Source organism: Lactuca virosa, chromosome 6 (genome assembly GCF_052849685.1).
Source record: "Lactuca virosa cultivar CGN04683 chromosome 6, Lactuca_virosa_CGN04683_v6, whole genome shotgun sequence".
NCBI classification, from domain to species: domain Eukaryota; kingdom Viridiplantae; phylum Streptophyta; class Magnoliopsida; order Asterales; family Asteraceae; genus Lactuca; species Lactuca virosa.
The window spans coordinates 169,387,653-169,404,402 of record NC_136431.1 but is presented as its reverse complement, the minus strand read 5'-3'; positions in this window follow the sequence as shown (position 1 = coordinate 169,404,402).

Genomic DNA, 16,750 nt, shown 5'->3' with positions numbered 1-16,750 from the left:
TCCCTTCTATTCCCGATGAAGTCTGGTTTTGATGATTTTGACGTTTCAATTGAAATTATTTTGTTCTTTGTATCGGTGGTGGTTGAAGGAGGTAAAGCGGGCGACTGGCTGTCAATGTCGAAGTTGAATTGTGGTTGTGGTGTGATGAGGCACGAGAGAGGCGAGTGGAGATTGGAAAGAGGTTATTATTATTATTATTATTTTTTGGATTTGAACCCTTTGTAATTGATATCGTCTACAGTAGAGAATTAAGGGAGTAGAGTAGTGAGTGAAATACGTCATCGAATGTATATTCCTACTATATTTCAATCTTCCAGCTTATATAAATTATCATACACACCCTTTCTACTAATTTGGTTTTAACAAATATATAATCTATATTTTTTTTTCATTACAATAATATTAAATAAATAAAATTATATTTATAATACTTAACTATAAGCTTTTGTAAAATACGTTATCGTGTTTTAAAATTTAAATATGTATTTAAATTTTTATATGAATTTGATAAACAAAGAACAAACTTTATATTTATAATTATTTAATATAATTTAATATATAACACAATATTCTAGGTATTGAATAATATTACATTTAATTATTATTAGTAGATAAAAATAAACTACAAATGTATAAATATACAAAAAGAATGACTAAAACCGACAACTCAAAGTTTATCCCAATTTTCGGGGAATGAATAGTATAACACCATATTTTGGTGTTATACTATTCATTTTCCTAAAAATGGAGGCATAAATGGGGTAAGATTCGAGAAGAATGGGGGATGAAATGGAGGAAATAATGAAAAATAGGAATGGGTTGGAGATGCTCTCAATGGTTACCGTTAATGGTCATTGACGGAAAATACAATGTAAAAAGGAGAGTGTGGATGTTAAAAAAGGAAATGGTATGAGTTATTTCATTTAATATACCAATTTAAAAAATAAACTTAGGGGCGCCAAATCGGGCTATCATTACGTGTTTTTGTCTGACACGACAAGATAATTTTATGTAACCCGAACACGACACGATACGATGTCGTGTTTTTTTTCTAACTAACACAAAAATGAACCAATTAAAAAACGACAAACACGACAAAAATAATATAACAATTAGTTTATTTAATTAATATTTAATCATACATAACATGAGAAACACGGAAAATAAATGCTAAATCGTGTTAATTTCGTGTCGAATTTTGAACACGAACACGACACGACACGACATTGTGTTTTTTACACTCGACACGAACACGACACGAATTCAAATTTCAATTTCGTCCAAATTTTGTTTCATATCGTATATTTTTGTTGTGTCGTGAATTCAAATTTCACTACTCAACAATTTCCACCCCAAAATAAACTACAATTAAAGAATAAATTAAAAAAATTAGTAAGCAAAATAGTGTTTATACGTATTGCACGGACCAAGCCTGCAACAAATTTTACAATTAAGAACTCCACAGATAAAATAATAATAATAATAATAATAATAATAATAATAATAAAAATAAAAAAAAAACACAACTTAAGGACTAAACGAACAAGCTAACATAATACCACAAGGATCAGTTGTGTAATGTACTCTAAAATTAATGTTATCTCACCAAAGTGAAACTACAACAAATTACAATTATTTTAAATAAAGTTCGCATCTAGATCCAGTACAAGCGGACAATTTAACTACATTTAAAAACACATAGTAAGAACAAACGAAGTAAAAAGTACCACGAGCATCACTGGTCCTCCGGCGGCGGATGCGGATTCTACCAAGTCAATGCTAGCAGGTGAAATCATCTCACCAGTGTCAAGGTCAACCAACAGATTACCACCCAGCTGGAGTTGATGGCTAGATGATCCGACCCAGTACTTGAATCTATAACTAATAATCACAGCTATCCTAATATTCAAAGCCAGTAACCGACCCACCATGTCCCGACGAGTCTCTGGCAACGTAGATGGCAGCTGGAGGTGGTCCTTGAGCAGGGATCTCACATGATTAGTCTTTACAAGATCTTGGATGTGCTCTTCTGGGTCGACCACCACCGTAGATGGAAGTTGGAGGTCGTTCCCCATGAATGATTTGATATGCTTAGTCTTGCCATTACCTTGGTAAAAGCCTGCCAGAGTGCCTGCCCACGCATATTTCTGGTAAGGATCATCATATGGGTAATAAAAGAAGGCAATGCTTAACGGGTCATCGTAGTAAAGACCGATTGCCTTATTCATATTTCTGAGTTTAAGGTCGAAATAGATGTTTCCTGCGGTCGGGTCTGACGAGTTGGTGGAGGCTTGAATCGTGAATTCCTCTATAGAGAGCTTCGGGGGGTTTGGAAATGAGTAGAAACTTAAAAGAACGATTAACGCGACGACGACCATCATATTGAAACTGACAGTAGTACAATCATCGCACATCTTGTCACAGGAAGATTTAAGAAATTTAGTCGATGATACTACTGTTCAACCCCCTGTTCTTATTTACTAACATGGCATATATATATATATATATATATATATATATATATATAGAGTTCAAATAAAAACAGTAAATAGTATGAGAACGTAAAAACACTTTTTTATGTTATTATTCTGTAATTAATTTTGTATCGACAACTTTATATCATTATTCAGCAAATAATAAATAAATAGTCAAAGGTTAAAATTAAAATTAGAATTTACTACAAAAATCCACAAAATAAGGTTATAATACAATAATAACATTGTAATGAATATATGACTAATCGAAAGTTAATATTTATATTAAAATTACTTCAACAATACACATATACAAAATTAATTACAGAATAATAACATAAACATAATGTTTTTACGTTCTCACACTATTTACTGTTTTTATTTGAACTTTATATATATATATATATATATATATATATATATATATATATATATATATATATATATATATCTTAATAAAATAGTGGTAAATGTACGTGTCATGTCAATAATATTTGTGAAATGCTAAGTTAAATTACTCTTTTAACCTTTTATTCCTTACGTTTCCTACATTCATACATATTGTCAACCAAATTAAACTCAATCCTTAAATCAGGGCATAATTATCAGTATTTTGGAAACTTAGCTGGCTTGCAGTTACAGCCTCTCGCATTCTTCTCGCGATCTTCCCAAAAGATTCAATTTTTGAAAATTGAATTCTTCCCCTCATCACTGTAAATAGCGTCGATTCCTCTATATTATATTTGTACATCTTCTTCACTTTCTACTTGTTTGTTATTAATTAACTCTTCATTTGTCCTACTTCCCCAATCCCTACGTTCCGCCCCCTTCTAGCCGCAAGTCTTTTACATCCATTTAACAGCCTACAAATCAATTTTTATGGCTCTTGATTTTATGTCGTTTTATTTTGAATCCATGTACCCCTTTTCTTCTTCTACCCTTTGCTCTCAACCGCTCCCAACTGTTTCCAGAAGAAAGAAAACCATTATGTCATCGTTGATTATTGCCTATATGGCCCTAGAGTACCGTCTACGACACATCTTCCTTCCTTAACTGTTTCTTGGCTTTTTTGTGCTATCTGTTGATTTTGGAGAAATTATTGATGGTCTTTTTTATCATCTGTCATATACTTTGCTTCTATGTGATGATTTTTGCTTCCACTGACTATTTCATTGACCATACTTTTATTCTATGTGAAGTAGAAGTTTGAAAGGTGAGTATTGTTAGCAAAATCTTCAACATCTCGGTGGAAACATACTCGCCTTATTAAGTTTATGGTATGTTTTTGCATATTTTGGTCTTTATCACATGCCAACTATATTTTAGTTTATAAAATTATTACCGATTGTTTCAATACATTGGTCCTTTCACGTGCACAAGAAGTGTGTAACATCCCAAAATTTAAGACCAAAATTTCATTTTTAATTAATTAATTATAAAACAAAAAGTCTGAAAACATCCATGGTGTCATCCCATATCAAAACCAATATGTCAATAATTAAAACATGTCATAATAAAACAACATCAGAGTTTCACTCCCAAAGTTGTCATGTGCGGAAAACATGGTCTGATGCGCTGCGATCATGTCGGCTCATTTCCTTTCGAAGAAGAAGTACCTGAAACCAAAACTGAAAACCGTAAGCACGAAGCTTAGTGAGTTCCCCCATCATATCACATACCATACAAAAAATACATTGCCAAGCATATATGGGTGCCAGCCTCCCCTTCGGTCTATTTCACACCCGATACTGTCGAGCATATCTGAGTGCTGGCCTCCCCTTCGGTCTATTTCAACCAGATACTGCCGAGCATATCTGGGTGCTGGCCTTCCCTTCGGTCTATTTCAACCGGATCTTGTCGAGCATATCTGGGTGCTGGCCTCCCCTACGGTCTATTTCAACCGGATACTGGGTATATTTCCCCCTTACCACTACCACATAATATCATAGAAATTAAGCACATAAATCATAACAGATAGGACATACCATACAATTATCACAAAGAAAATCATCTCTATTATAAACATCTACTAATGAGCCGACATTGGTGCCTTCGACCCACTCATACAGGAAAGGTAACTCACCTAAAAAACTAGAAGTAGCTAAACAATCCCCGGGACCGGATATCAACCCAACTCAAACCCCTACACATAAAAGATTTCCTTAATTACCCTTTTATACTCATAACCCCTTAAGGTTCAACTTTGGTCGAAGTCAAAGTCAAAATCAAAGTCAACGTTCCGAGTTGACTCAACTCGTCGAGTTTACCCTTCAACTCGCCGAGTTCCCAAGAATCACAAAATCGTGAAGTCGCGATCCAACTCATCAACTTCTTCCATGAACTCGTCGAGTCCTTCCTTTTCAACAAAATTGGGATTCCTGAATGCAACTCGTCCAATCATTCTCTGAACTCGTCGAGTTCTTCAGTCTGTTAACACCTCTTAATACATTAAGTCCCTATTCTTCAAATTAAGGCCCTATATATTCTGGATCCAAGCTGGAAATACGCATAGAAGTGTAAAGTTTCCAACTTTACCCGCTAGGGACCTCTCCCCATGCATAAAACTCAAACCCTAACCTAAAATGGCTTAGATTCAACTCCAAATTCCATCAATACTTCAAGACAGACAATGAGGTCATAGATCTAGACTCAAGCGACAATGTGGTCACATAAAGCTCCCATCTTTACATGAATGCAAGACCCCATAGGGCTTAAAAGACTAAAAAGATGGTCTAAAAGTTGTCTGGGACTTCCATGGCCATAAAGTTGGCACCTTTATGCCATGAAGTCCCCTCAAAACCCTAGATCTGAAGGGTTTGCCCAAATAGGACGTCCAAATCCCAATCATCAACATACTTTGACCAAATCATGAAAGAAAACATCCTAAAACTAGATCTAAGCATGCCATGGACAAGGTTGAAACTTTATACCTCAGATGAAACAGAATTTGTTGAGAGAAAAACTTAGAGACACACTTGAACAAATGTTAGAACAAGTAGATTGCGAAATAGTTAATCTCAAAGGATCTAAAAGCTCAACAATAATATAAATAAGTTATAGTTAGATAGTTAGAGAGTTAGTTGCGGAAAAGTAAAGAAATAGAAATGACAACAATTGTTATATCAAGTATACACTTAAGTTGATTCATAACGAGGAATGCATTCAAACCAAGTTAATAAGGAAGATCAAACTTAGTGATTAAGTCACAGAAGACTTGCTCCGACGAGAGATTATATTCAGATGAATTCTGGTAAGTAGAAAGAGATGAGTAATGGAGAGATAGAAAAGATAACTTAAGAAATGTGTATTCAGATAGAATGCATAAGTTATCCGTATCAAATACAAGAGAATGAGCTCTTATTTATAGAGACTCATGAAGAACACTAGATTACATCTCTATGAGTAGCCATACAAGGCATACTGGTCCATAAAGTGTATTACAATAAAGACAAGTAAAGTAATCTAGCTAAATTGACTGCGGAAGATTGACTCTGGTTGCGGTTGCGGTTGCTGATGAACAAGATGACTGCGGGTGCTGAACCGTTGCGGTAGCAGAAATGGTTGCGGTAGCTGAAGTTCAAGAGGGTCACTTTTATGATTCAACAATTTCCCCCTAAGTGACCTCTTTAACTTCGGTTCAACTATCAAGTTTGAGAAACTTGATCAGGATCCACCAAAACTTCCTGATGTTTTCCAGCCAATTGATCCTTCTTAAGATCTCGAATTTGACTTCTGCGGTAGTATGCTTCGATCTTTCAACTCCGACTCTGCAGATGTCAAGCTCCTTTCTTGTGAGGCGATGCATGGCAGTCACAGGAATGAAATATTTGACTTTGTCAGTCTTCCTTTTGAATATGACTCCAAGTTCAGGAAAGTTTGTTGCGCCTAAGGATCTTTCTTGAAAGCCTTCGGTAGTCATTGGCGCAGGTTCAAGAGGTGGGAGGTCAAACTTCTTGAGGATGGTGGGGTAGATATCCGCATCTATCTTGGCAAAGTCGCAGACATTTTCCTTCAGAAAAGTGTTGGCCTTTTCAAGCACAATCTTCATTTTGGGGTGCTTTTCTGATTTGTTTTGAAACACCTTGGCAATGAGGAAGATTTCTTCCGGATTCATGCAAGGGAAGTCTGCCTGGGTGCGGACGTAGTCATGCTCCCTTCTCGTGAGGGTGTACTGGATGTAGTCAGCCTTCATGAACTTCCGGACTTTGTAGTTCTTGACTGCGGATGGTCTATCGTTAGACCATATATTTTCAATGGAGGATGCATGTTTAGCGTGAAAAAGACTGAGTCTCTCAAACTCCATTGGCAGTCTCTTGTGGTCAGGAAGGCTGCGGTCGAATTGCTCAAATACTGTGAAGTATTTGGCATTTGGAGATATTGGGACATCCCAGTAACCGTCCGAGGGGGGTTCAACGTAGGTAAGGTGGGGTCGGTAGTCTTCATCCAGCAGACTGCGGTGCGGATTGATCCAAGAATTTATCAAGGATTCATCCATCATGGTATCAAAACCGCATTCTCTCCAGATAAGCTCTGCTAGTTTGGCTGCCTTCCAGTCGTGTTTCCTTTGGGCGGTGGCAGGGGAGTCTGTTGAGCTTGGAGATGACATGTTCTCCGTAAGGTTTTTGAAGTGAGGAGGAGTTTCTGGCTTGTTGGGAGTGAACTCCTTTTAAGGTGAAGTGTGAGGAGATGGAGTATGTTGAGATGGTTGCGGTGAAGGCTGCGGTGTGGGAATTTTTTCTGTGATGATGGGAGGGCTCTGATGTTGAGAGATGGATTGCTCAGAGTGATAGACTTCTTCTTCTTCTTCACTTCCCCCTCTTGAGGGATGCAACGGAGGAGCTTCCTCAAGCCATTGTTTAAGTCCATCAACCTTGGCATAGACTTCTTGGAATTGAGCTTTGAGGGCTTCTGCCAATTGTTGATTGTTGGGAATGGAGGAGCTGAAGAGAAGCTTGTGGATTTCTTTTGTGAGCTGGAGGATCTCGGGACCATGGAAGTTGGAGGACAGGGATTTCTGCAGTCTGTTAATTGTGCCTTGAAGAACAGAGATAGTGGACTCATAAGCAGTATGAGTCTCATCTATCAATTTCTTAGACTGAGTGGGTTGATCCGCGATGGCCGCTTGGAGATCCGTTTTGATTGCGGTCACCTCAGTGATGAGGCGTTCCGCTGCAGCCATAAATTCCTTGTGGTCGGCCTTGCGGTTGTTGTCAAGGGACCGGATCCCCATCTCCACTTTGACAGAAATTCTCTCTGCAGCCATGCGTTCCCTTGTTTCCAGACGTTCAATATGTGCGATCAGGGACTGCGGTCCCGGGGTGTCTTCTTGTTGCGGTTGTGTTGGCTTGACCGCAGCTAGGATCTGATCAACTTTGGCTTGTAAGCTCATGAACTCCTTCCTGGTGACAACATTCTTCTTCTTTTTCTTCTTTTCTTTTGGCTTGGAAGTTGAATGTTGAGAACCGCTGGATTCCTCTTCCTCATCAAACATCATGAGGTCATCATCAGAAGGGCTGGGCTTGTTGACTTCCTGTACGTCGTCATCATCAAGACCGAAGGTGGGAGCTGAACTGAGTTCGATTGCGGTTCCTTCGTCTTGTGATCCATGGACTGATAGAGTGGGAATTGGATTGGGAGTTGGAGTTACTCTGGAGGTACCTGCAGCTGCACCTGTTGCTTGAGCTTTACGGATCGTTTCAGCCATTTCGTCCATCCAGTCTTGAACTTTGAGAATGGTGGCTACAGTATTGGCATTATTGATTGCGTCTGCCCAATACCCTGCCACGGACTGGATTTCATGCTCCTTTTGCTGTTGCTGCTTGATCTGTTGTTCCTTGCGGGCTTGGAATGCCCTTCTGAAGGCAGCATATTTCTTTTTGTCTGACTCGGTTACAGGTGTGTACCGTAACCATGAGTAATTAGATTCTTCTCCGTCAAATCCTTGGAAACGCACCGAAGTGTCCTTCGGGTCCACGGATCCTTGCACGTTTGTGCTCACCGTGCCTAAACCACCTGCTGCGGATGTAAGCAGAGTAGGATTTCCTGAGCTTCCTCGGTCTCCTTGACCCGTGGTCAAGTGTGGCCTCGGCTCAGTTCTGGCATGAGCGGAAGAAGTGCCCTGCGGTTGGGAAGGTGTTTGCAGTGTTTGGGTGACGTTCGAAAGGATGGAGCGCAACTCCTCGGGTGAAAAGAAATACAGTCGGGAAGCCCTGGAGACCTTAGGGCGTGCACCAGTATCATCCCCTTTGGAGTGAACTGGGGGGGAGTCTCACGATGTTGTGAATCAGACTCACTTTCTGAGTCTGATTGGAAAATGATTGTGGTGTTGAATGGGTCTGCGGCCACCCCAAGGACTACTGGAGCCTTTTGAGAGGCTTCAGTATAGGTTCGGTCACGCATTTGGCCAAGGGAATCAGTTTTTCTTTTCTTAAGGATAGCAATTGGTTGCCTATCCTCATCAGAATTACTACTAGAAGAGATTGTGGGAGGTGTGATTTTACATTTCTTGGTGGGTGCGTTTCGTTTTGAAGCACCCTTCTTAGGTGTTCTTTTTTTCTTCTTGGTGGCCAATTGCTTTCTTCTTTGAGAAAGATTGGAGAGTGTGGTGACAGAAGGGACTGCGGTACCTTCAGGGTTAATAATTGCGGATAGTTGTGGAAGAGGCGGGGTAGGAGGGTATGGGGCAGTTGCTTCCGTAGCCTCAATCTGGTCTGAGACATCAGCAGTCTCAAGACCAAGTGTTGTAAGAATGTGGGTAGGGAGTCTGCGGATAGGTCCAAAAACAGTTTGATTGGAAGAGGGATTGTACCTTTTAAGATCCTTAGTGACAAAGAAGTTGATGTCACTACCCATATCGATTCCAGCATCCGCATGAAGGTCTGAGATGCAGAGTGACCAGAACCTTGCAAATGTGAGCTCGGTTGGGTTCTCCCTTGGGCTTTCTTTGGGAATGTATTGAAGGAAATCGTCCCATAGGATCTGCCCGTAGTTTACGTCGTGTCCGGTGAATATGCTCCACACCAATTCCAATAGCTTGAGTCCCATTTTGTCTATGCCTCCGGTTCTGCCGGATAGACAGCGGATGATGAAATGGCACACAAACTGCCAAACCGCAGGCAATTGGTTTTTCTTGAATTCACCAATTCCTCGAATTGGTTTTTGATACCCCATTTGGTAAAGGGAAGAGGTAACGTCTGCCATGGAAGGAGAAAAGATCTTGATGGATGGATGAACCAGAAGGTTTATGGCAGTGATAAACTTTTCTTTGGACAGGATGACCAAAGATTCGTTAATGAGGTTGAGGTGAACTTCTTGAGGGTTTTCGATTGGGCGGTAAGCAGAAAGTGCACATTTGAAGAGGGTAGAAACTGGAACAACATCTGTAAATGCGTCGAAGGGACCAAAGAGTGGATGGTTCTTCAGAAATTTGATCATAAGCTTGGTTGGAGCATTGTATGAAGAATGATCTTCAAACACTGCTTGGAAATTGCTTGACGCGATTGTTGGAGAGTCGAAACCAGTGGGATTCATCGAGCCTGAAGCTTTGGATTGTTTCTTTGATGCACCTGATTTCACCATTGTTGGAGTTTGAGAGAAAAAACAGAAAACAAAGTTCTTGAAGGTTTTTGAGAGGGAATGATCGATGTTCAGAAAGCGTAAAGTGAATTTGGGGAAGAAGATGGGTTTATAAAGGGTTGAAAGATTTTAACCCTAGGTAAAAGGTAAAGATAAAGTAAAAACGTCGTTTGGTATTTGGGGGGAATCTTTGAATTTGGGATTAAATCTCAGCCTCAAATAATTAAAACGGTTTAAAAAGATTTGGGAGATTTACTAAAAGAGGGCTGCATTTAATGAAAAGTCAGACATCTATCAATGTGTCAGGTAATCGTGGGGTGAGGGGAAAGGAAGTTGTAACGGATGGGACGTGCTGGGGAGAGGAAAAGACAGATTAAGGATGAGTTTATGGAAACACGTTCTTTTTGTCATCATCCCTAAAATAGGTCTGACTCAAGGTTTATTCAGAAAGAGAATGAGACAGTTTCTCAAGGGAATGTTTTTTTTTTATTTAATGTTCTTATTTAATGAAGGATTATTAAATAGCACACAAAGGTTCAAGCGTTGATGAAACAGTTGAGAAATTATCACAATGATCGCGGATGGAAACTTCATTGCGGTTGGGAACGTCATCGCGGATGGAAATTTCATTGCGGTTGGGAACGTCATCGCGGATGAAAATTTCATTGCGGTTGGGAACGTCATCGTAGATGGACAAGGAAAAGACTGCGGTGAGGAACTGAGAAGAAACACTTGTACAAAGATTAGTAATAACAGACAATAAAGACCCATGAGAGATAAGTATGATATATGGTTGCGGTACCTAGACTGCGGTACCAAAACCATCTATCATAAGTAACTCTCAGTTAGAACGCAACGGAGACCAAGGTTGGTCTGCGGTAGCTAACAACTCAAAAAGAATTACGGGCCTGGATTCATCATTCCTAACATTTGCAGGAAGGTGTTAATCTTTGTGGAGTCGAGCGCTTTTGTGAACACATCAGCAATCTCTTCATGAGAAGGGACAAAGATGAGTTCAATGTTACCTTTCAAGATGTGGTATTTGATGAAATGATACCGTAGTTCAATATGCTTAGTCTTGGAGTGCTGAATTGGATTGTGAGAAATAGCAATAGCACTTTCAGAGTCACAATAGATCGGTATCCGCAACATTCTATACCCGTAGTCCATTAGTTGAGTTTTCATCCAAAGGACTTGAGAGCAACAGCTGGCTGCGGCCACATACTCAGCTTCTGCAGTAGAAAGAGAAACACAGCTTTGTTTCCTTGAAGACCAGCTGACAAGTCTTCCACCCAAAAATTGACATCCTCCTGAAGTACTTTTGCGGTCTAATCTGCATCCGGCATGATCCGCATCTGTGAAAGCTTGCAGGCTGAAGTCATTGCCTGCGGGGTACCATAGACCAAGAGATTTGCTTCCTTTCAGGTACCGTAGTATCTGTTTGGCTGCGGTCATATGTGACACTTTTGGGTCCGCCTGATATCTTGCACATACACCAGTTGCAAAGACAATGTCTGGCCTGCTTGCGATGAGGTACATCAAAGAACCAATGATACCTCGATAAGTCTTGTGATCCACAGATTCGCCTGCGGGATCAGCAGAGATCTTATAACCGAAGGCCATGGGGACCTTAGCAGAAGAACAGTTGTCCATGGAATATTTCTTTAAAAGTTCAGTGGTGTATTTATCTTGATGAATGAATATCCCTTGCGGGATTTGTTTCACTTGAAGTCCTAGAAAGAAATTGATCTCTCTATTCATGCTCATTTTGAACTTGTTGGTCATGAGCTTAGCAAATTCATCCACCATGCCTTGATCAGTCGAACCGAAGATGATATCATCCACATATATTTGTACAAGCATAAGGTGGTCACCATTTGCTTTTCTAAATAACGTGGGGTCAATCACTCCTCTCTTGTACCCGGATGAGACGAGGAATTCAGAAAGAGTCTCATACCATGCTCTTGGGGCTTGCTTCAGACCGTAGACTGCTTTTTCAAGCTTGTAGCAGTGGTCTGGGAATTCAACATTTTCAAAACATGGAGGTTGCTGATGATAAACCTCTTCTTTTAGTTCCCCATTGATAAAGGCACTCTTAACGTCCATTTGGTGTACCTTGACGTTCTTGTGGGCTGCGTATGCAAGGAAGATCCGGATAGCTTCCATGCGTGCTACCGGAGCATACGTTTCATCGTAGTCAATGCCTTCAAGTTGACTATACCCCTTTGCAACTAGCCTTGCCTTGTTTCTGACTACTGCACCAGATTCATCCAGCTTGTTTTTGAACACCCATCTAGTGCCAACAATGGAGTGACCACGTGGCTTCGGAACGAGCTGCCAAACTTTGTTTCTTTGAAATTCTTCTAGCTCTTCTTGCATTGAAGCTATCCAGTCAGGTTCAAGCAATGCTTCTTTCATCGTTCTGGGCTCTACCGAGGACATGAATGCTGCGTAGTGGCAGTGGTCAGATAGGTCCTGTGAAGATCGAGTTTGGATGCCTGCGGATGGGTTGCCGATGATTTGACCTGGTGGGTGGTCCTTCGTCCATACATGTAGACGGGGCTGCAGATGATCAGCAGCTGCGGTAGACGGAATATCTTGAATATCAGAAGAATCTGCGGTTGGAGATGGCAGTTCCCCCTGGATTTGAGAACATCCTGCTGAGTCATCTTGGTTTGTTGGAACGAGAGTGGAGTTTTCTTGAACAGTTGGGAGAGGTTCCCCCTGGATTGCTGATGGGAGTTCCTCTGGAACCTGAGAAGGTTCCCCCTGGACTGCGGATGGGAGAGTGATAATCCTTGGATCGGTTCTAGTGTCAATGTTTTCTATGATTTCATCATCCGAATCCGAAGATACGTTTGATGGTAATGCTTCTCTGCGGGTGGGACTTTGAACAGCATCAGGTACTGGAACCTCGACGGTTGTTGCTTGATCTGGAGTAGAGCTTTCCCCCTCAACCGGAGAGGTGAAAGTATTGAGAGATGCTACTTCAGATAGAGGTGGTCCAGAAACATCAGCGTGTTGTTGTTGAGCTGCGGGTGACACAAGAACCTTGGATAGTTTCGCTGTTTCAGCAGGGTCGAAAAGATCATCATAATTGACTTCAACTAGATTTAAGGGACCTGAAGAGGCAGGAATATCGCTTTCCATGATTGCAGTGGTTTCAGTGGATGGAGGGGCGTTGCGGATGTGAGAATCATCAAATTTCACATCGAAGCTTTCAATGATCAGCCTTGTACGCCTGATGAGCACTCGATAAGCAACCTTGTTAGTGGAATAACCAAGGAATATGCCTTCATCAGACTTCGGTGCAAACTTGTTGAGCTGATCTCTGTTGTTGATCACGAAACATCTACACCCAAAAATATGAAAGAAGCGAACATTTGGCTTGCGGTTGTTAAGGCCCTCATATGGTGTTTTATTGAGGCGTTTGCACACAATGCTTCGGTTTTGGACAAAGCATGCGGTTGCTACAGCTTCAGCCCAGAAGTAGAGAGGAAGATGGGCGAAGTTAAGCATGGATCTGGCTGCTTCTACTAGTGTGCGGTTCCTTCTTTCAACTACTCCATTTTGTTGCGGTGTATATGGGGCTGAGAAGTTGTGAGTGATGCCCTTTGACACCAAGAAACTGTTGAGAAGATGATTAGTGAACTCAGTGCCATTATCACTGTGGATGCGTCTAACTGGAAGCTTGATCTGAATTTCGATTTCTTTGATGAAGTTGATGAAAATCTGCGGTGTCTCTGATTTGAGTCTGAGGAAGAAGACCCATGTGAAGCGTGTTTAGTCATCAACAATAACTAGTATGTACTTCTTGTGGTGGAGACTGGCTACGGTTGATGGACCGCAGAGATCAATGTGCAATAGCTCCAGTGGTTCAGAAATAGAAGAGTCCATTATCAGAGGGTGACTTGCTTTGGATTGTTTACCATATTCACAAGCCGGACAGAGAGTATCGTTGCTGAATTTGAGAATAGGGAGACCGCGGACTAGTTCTCCGGTGACTAGATTCTTGATGTACCTGAAGTTGAGATGAGCTAGCTTGCGGTGCCATAGTCAACTGACTTCAGATACAGCTTTGGATAGGAAACACAACTGCGGTCTACCAATGATCAGAGAGACATCCAAAGGGTACATGGTACCTTCGGATCGGGATTTGATCAGGCATGTGTTCCTGTCACTTGTCATTACGTAGCAAAATTGATCATCAAATTCAACACGATGTCATGCTTTACATAGTTGGCCAACACTGATGAGATTGTGTTTGAGGCTTTCTACATAAGCAACCTTCTGAATGGAAAAGTTCCCCGTAGTGAGAACACCGTAACCGCGGATGACACCATTCGCATTGTTGCCGAATGTGACATTTCCACCATTGCATATTGGCCTGAAATCCCGAAGGTACTCTAACCTTCCGGTCATGTGCAAGGAGCAGGCACTGTCAATTAACCACTCATCTTCTTGTTCCTCCTTGCACAAAGCCTGAGAATTACACGGTTAGTTTAGGCATCCAAACTAGTTTGGAGCCTGGGACAACTGATGTGTTTCTGAATGATGCATGGACCGAGGTTGCAGGGACAGGTCTCTTGTCAACTTTTAGTCCTAGTCCTGGGTGTTTGAGCAGATTTGGAGTGTTGTGAATTTTTGAAAAAGTAAGAGGTTTCTGACTCCGATTGGATTTGACATAAGATAAATCCTTCTGACAACTACACTGACATCTACAAAAAGAGGTTTTGTTTTTTGATCTGACACTATGTTTGGTCAGCGGTTTAAAGGATGAATTGGACTTGTTACCGGTCCGAGGTGGGTAACTCCTGACATGAGTGTTGTTGGGTTTTGAATAAGTGCGTTTTTGAAAAGATTTTGCACGTGTAGATCTCTGAGTTCTTTTTGGTGGAGTTGGTAGAATGCCTTTCCACCTTTTCAAATTCTGATGTGACTTTAAAATTGTTGGAATGGGTAAGATACCCTTCCATTTTGGATCGTCCAAGGAATACACTTGAAAGCCATTGTTTTGAAAAGACTTTACACTCTTTTGATTTTAGTTAGAGGAACTAGGAATGACTGATGAAGCTTGACATTCCTTATTGTTTGTTTTCTTGGTAGGAGAGTTTCTTAACATGTAGTGTGAGAAAACAAATTTTTCTGGACTCTTGGACTTTGGAATTCTGACATGCTTCTTAATTTTTGAAAAAATTTGTCTGTTTGTGCCTTGAGATCTAATTTCCTCTTTGAAGGCCTTTTTGGCCAAGGATTTTGGTGAACCGCAGTCATTGTTGTTCAACTGCGGTTTCTTGGAATTCTTAGAATGATTGTGAAAACGTGGGCTTGAGTCATCTGAACTTGAAGATTCTGGGATCTGAGAGCATTGTCCCACTTCAAAGTTCTCCATAGGTAATTCATGATGAATCGCCTGAAGAGTCACAGTCCCTTTTGCTGAGGACTGCGGTAGTGACGTTTTAACTACTGCAGAGTATGTCTGAGTTGAGACTGCAGTGGGACTTTTGTGGAACTTTTGGCTACAGTGTGATTCACTGCGGTCTGAGGACAGCGGTGGAAAGTCTTTTGAGACTTCGGGACCTTCAATGACAATTTCTTCATCAACTACGGATGATGTTTGAGAATTTGGGTAGATGGTGCCACAGATAGGGATTAGATCACATGTGTGACCCGAAACTTCAGGCACAATTTCCTCAATGACACAATTATTGCTTAGAGTATGCAGTCTACCGAAATGAGTTTTGAAATCTTCGGGAAAGGTCTTGTCATTGACTGGGAAATGAAATTCTTGGTCAGGAGGGACATACAGTCTGTCTTTGTTGAACCGGGGTGAGGAATCCATTGCGGTAGGATATCCATTTGACCAACCCCAATTGTATGTATTGTCCACGGTTCCATTGTTCACCAAATTTTCAATAGCTTCACTTTCATTAAACAAATTTTCAATTAAGAGATTTAAGCGTACAATTTCGCTCTGAGCTAAATCTCTCTGGTTCAAAGCTATCTCTAATTGGGTTTCACTTAACATTCTTGCATCTTTTTCTAACTCTAGGTCCTTCTCTAACATAGCCATCTTAAGTCTTTTGTTATCTAGTCGTCCTCTTACGTGGAACATCTCTTGGGACGCAATGTTCTTCTCATCTAAGGCTTTCTAATAGTCTGTAAGGACGACATCACACGTGTCATTAAGATCATCTATGTAGGGTTGACAGTCATGCATGCTATAATTTAGAGTTTGGATCATGAGTTTTACCTGTTCAACGATGGTTAGAGTTCCATCCTTTGCCATGTAGCAGTAGTTCTTGTTCAGCATTGTAGACCCATCATCATCCGCAATGGCCAGCATGCAAATTTTCCCTTTTCCTTTGACATTGCTGATGGCTTCATCTTCGTCTCCGGATGACCAAACTTGATGGTCTCTTTTGACATGGGCCACGTATGCCCTTGCTTTTTCCTTATCTTCCAACTCTTGAGCCATTCTAAGGTAGAATGCTCTGTCTTTCACTACATTGGCCTTACAATCTCTTGCAAAGTGATTCTCTTTGTTGCATTTGTGACAAATTACAACATCAGTCTTGTCTTCTGAAGGAGTACCGGAGTCAGTGGTTTGAGGAGACTGCGGTACCTCCTTTGGTTGATTATTTTGAGATTGCGGTGGTGGATGAGAACTTTTGGGATATCGAGAATGGTTATTCTGGGAA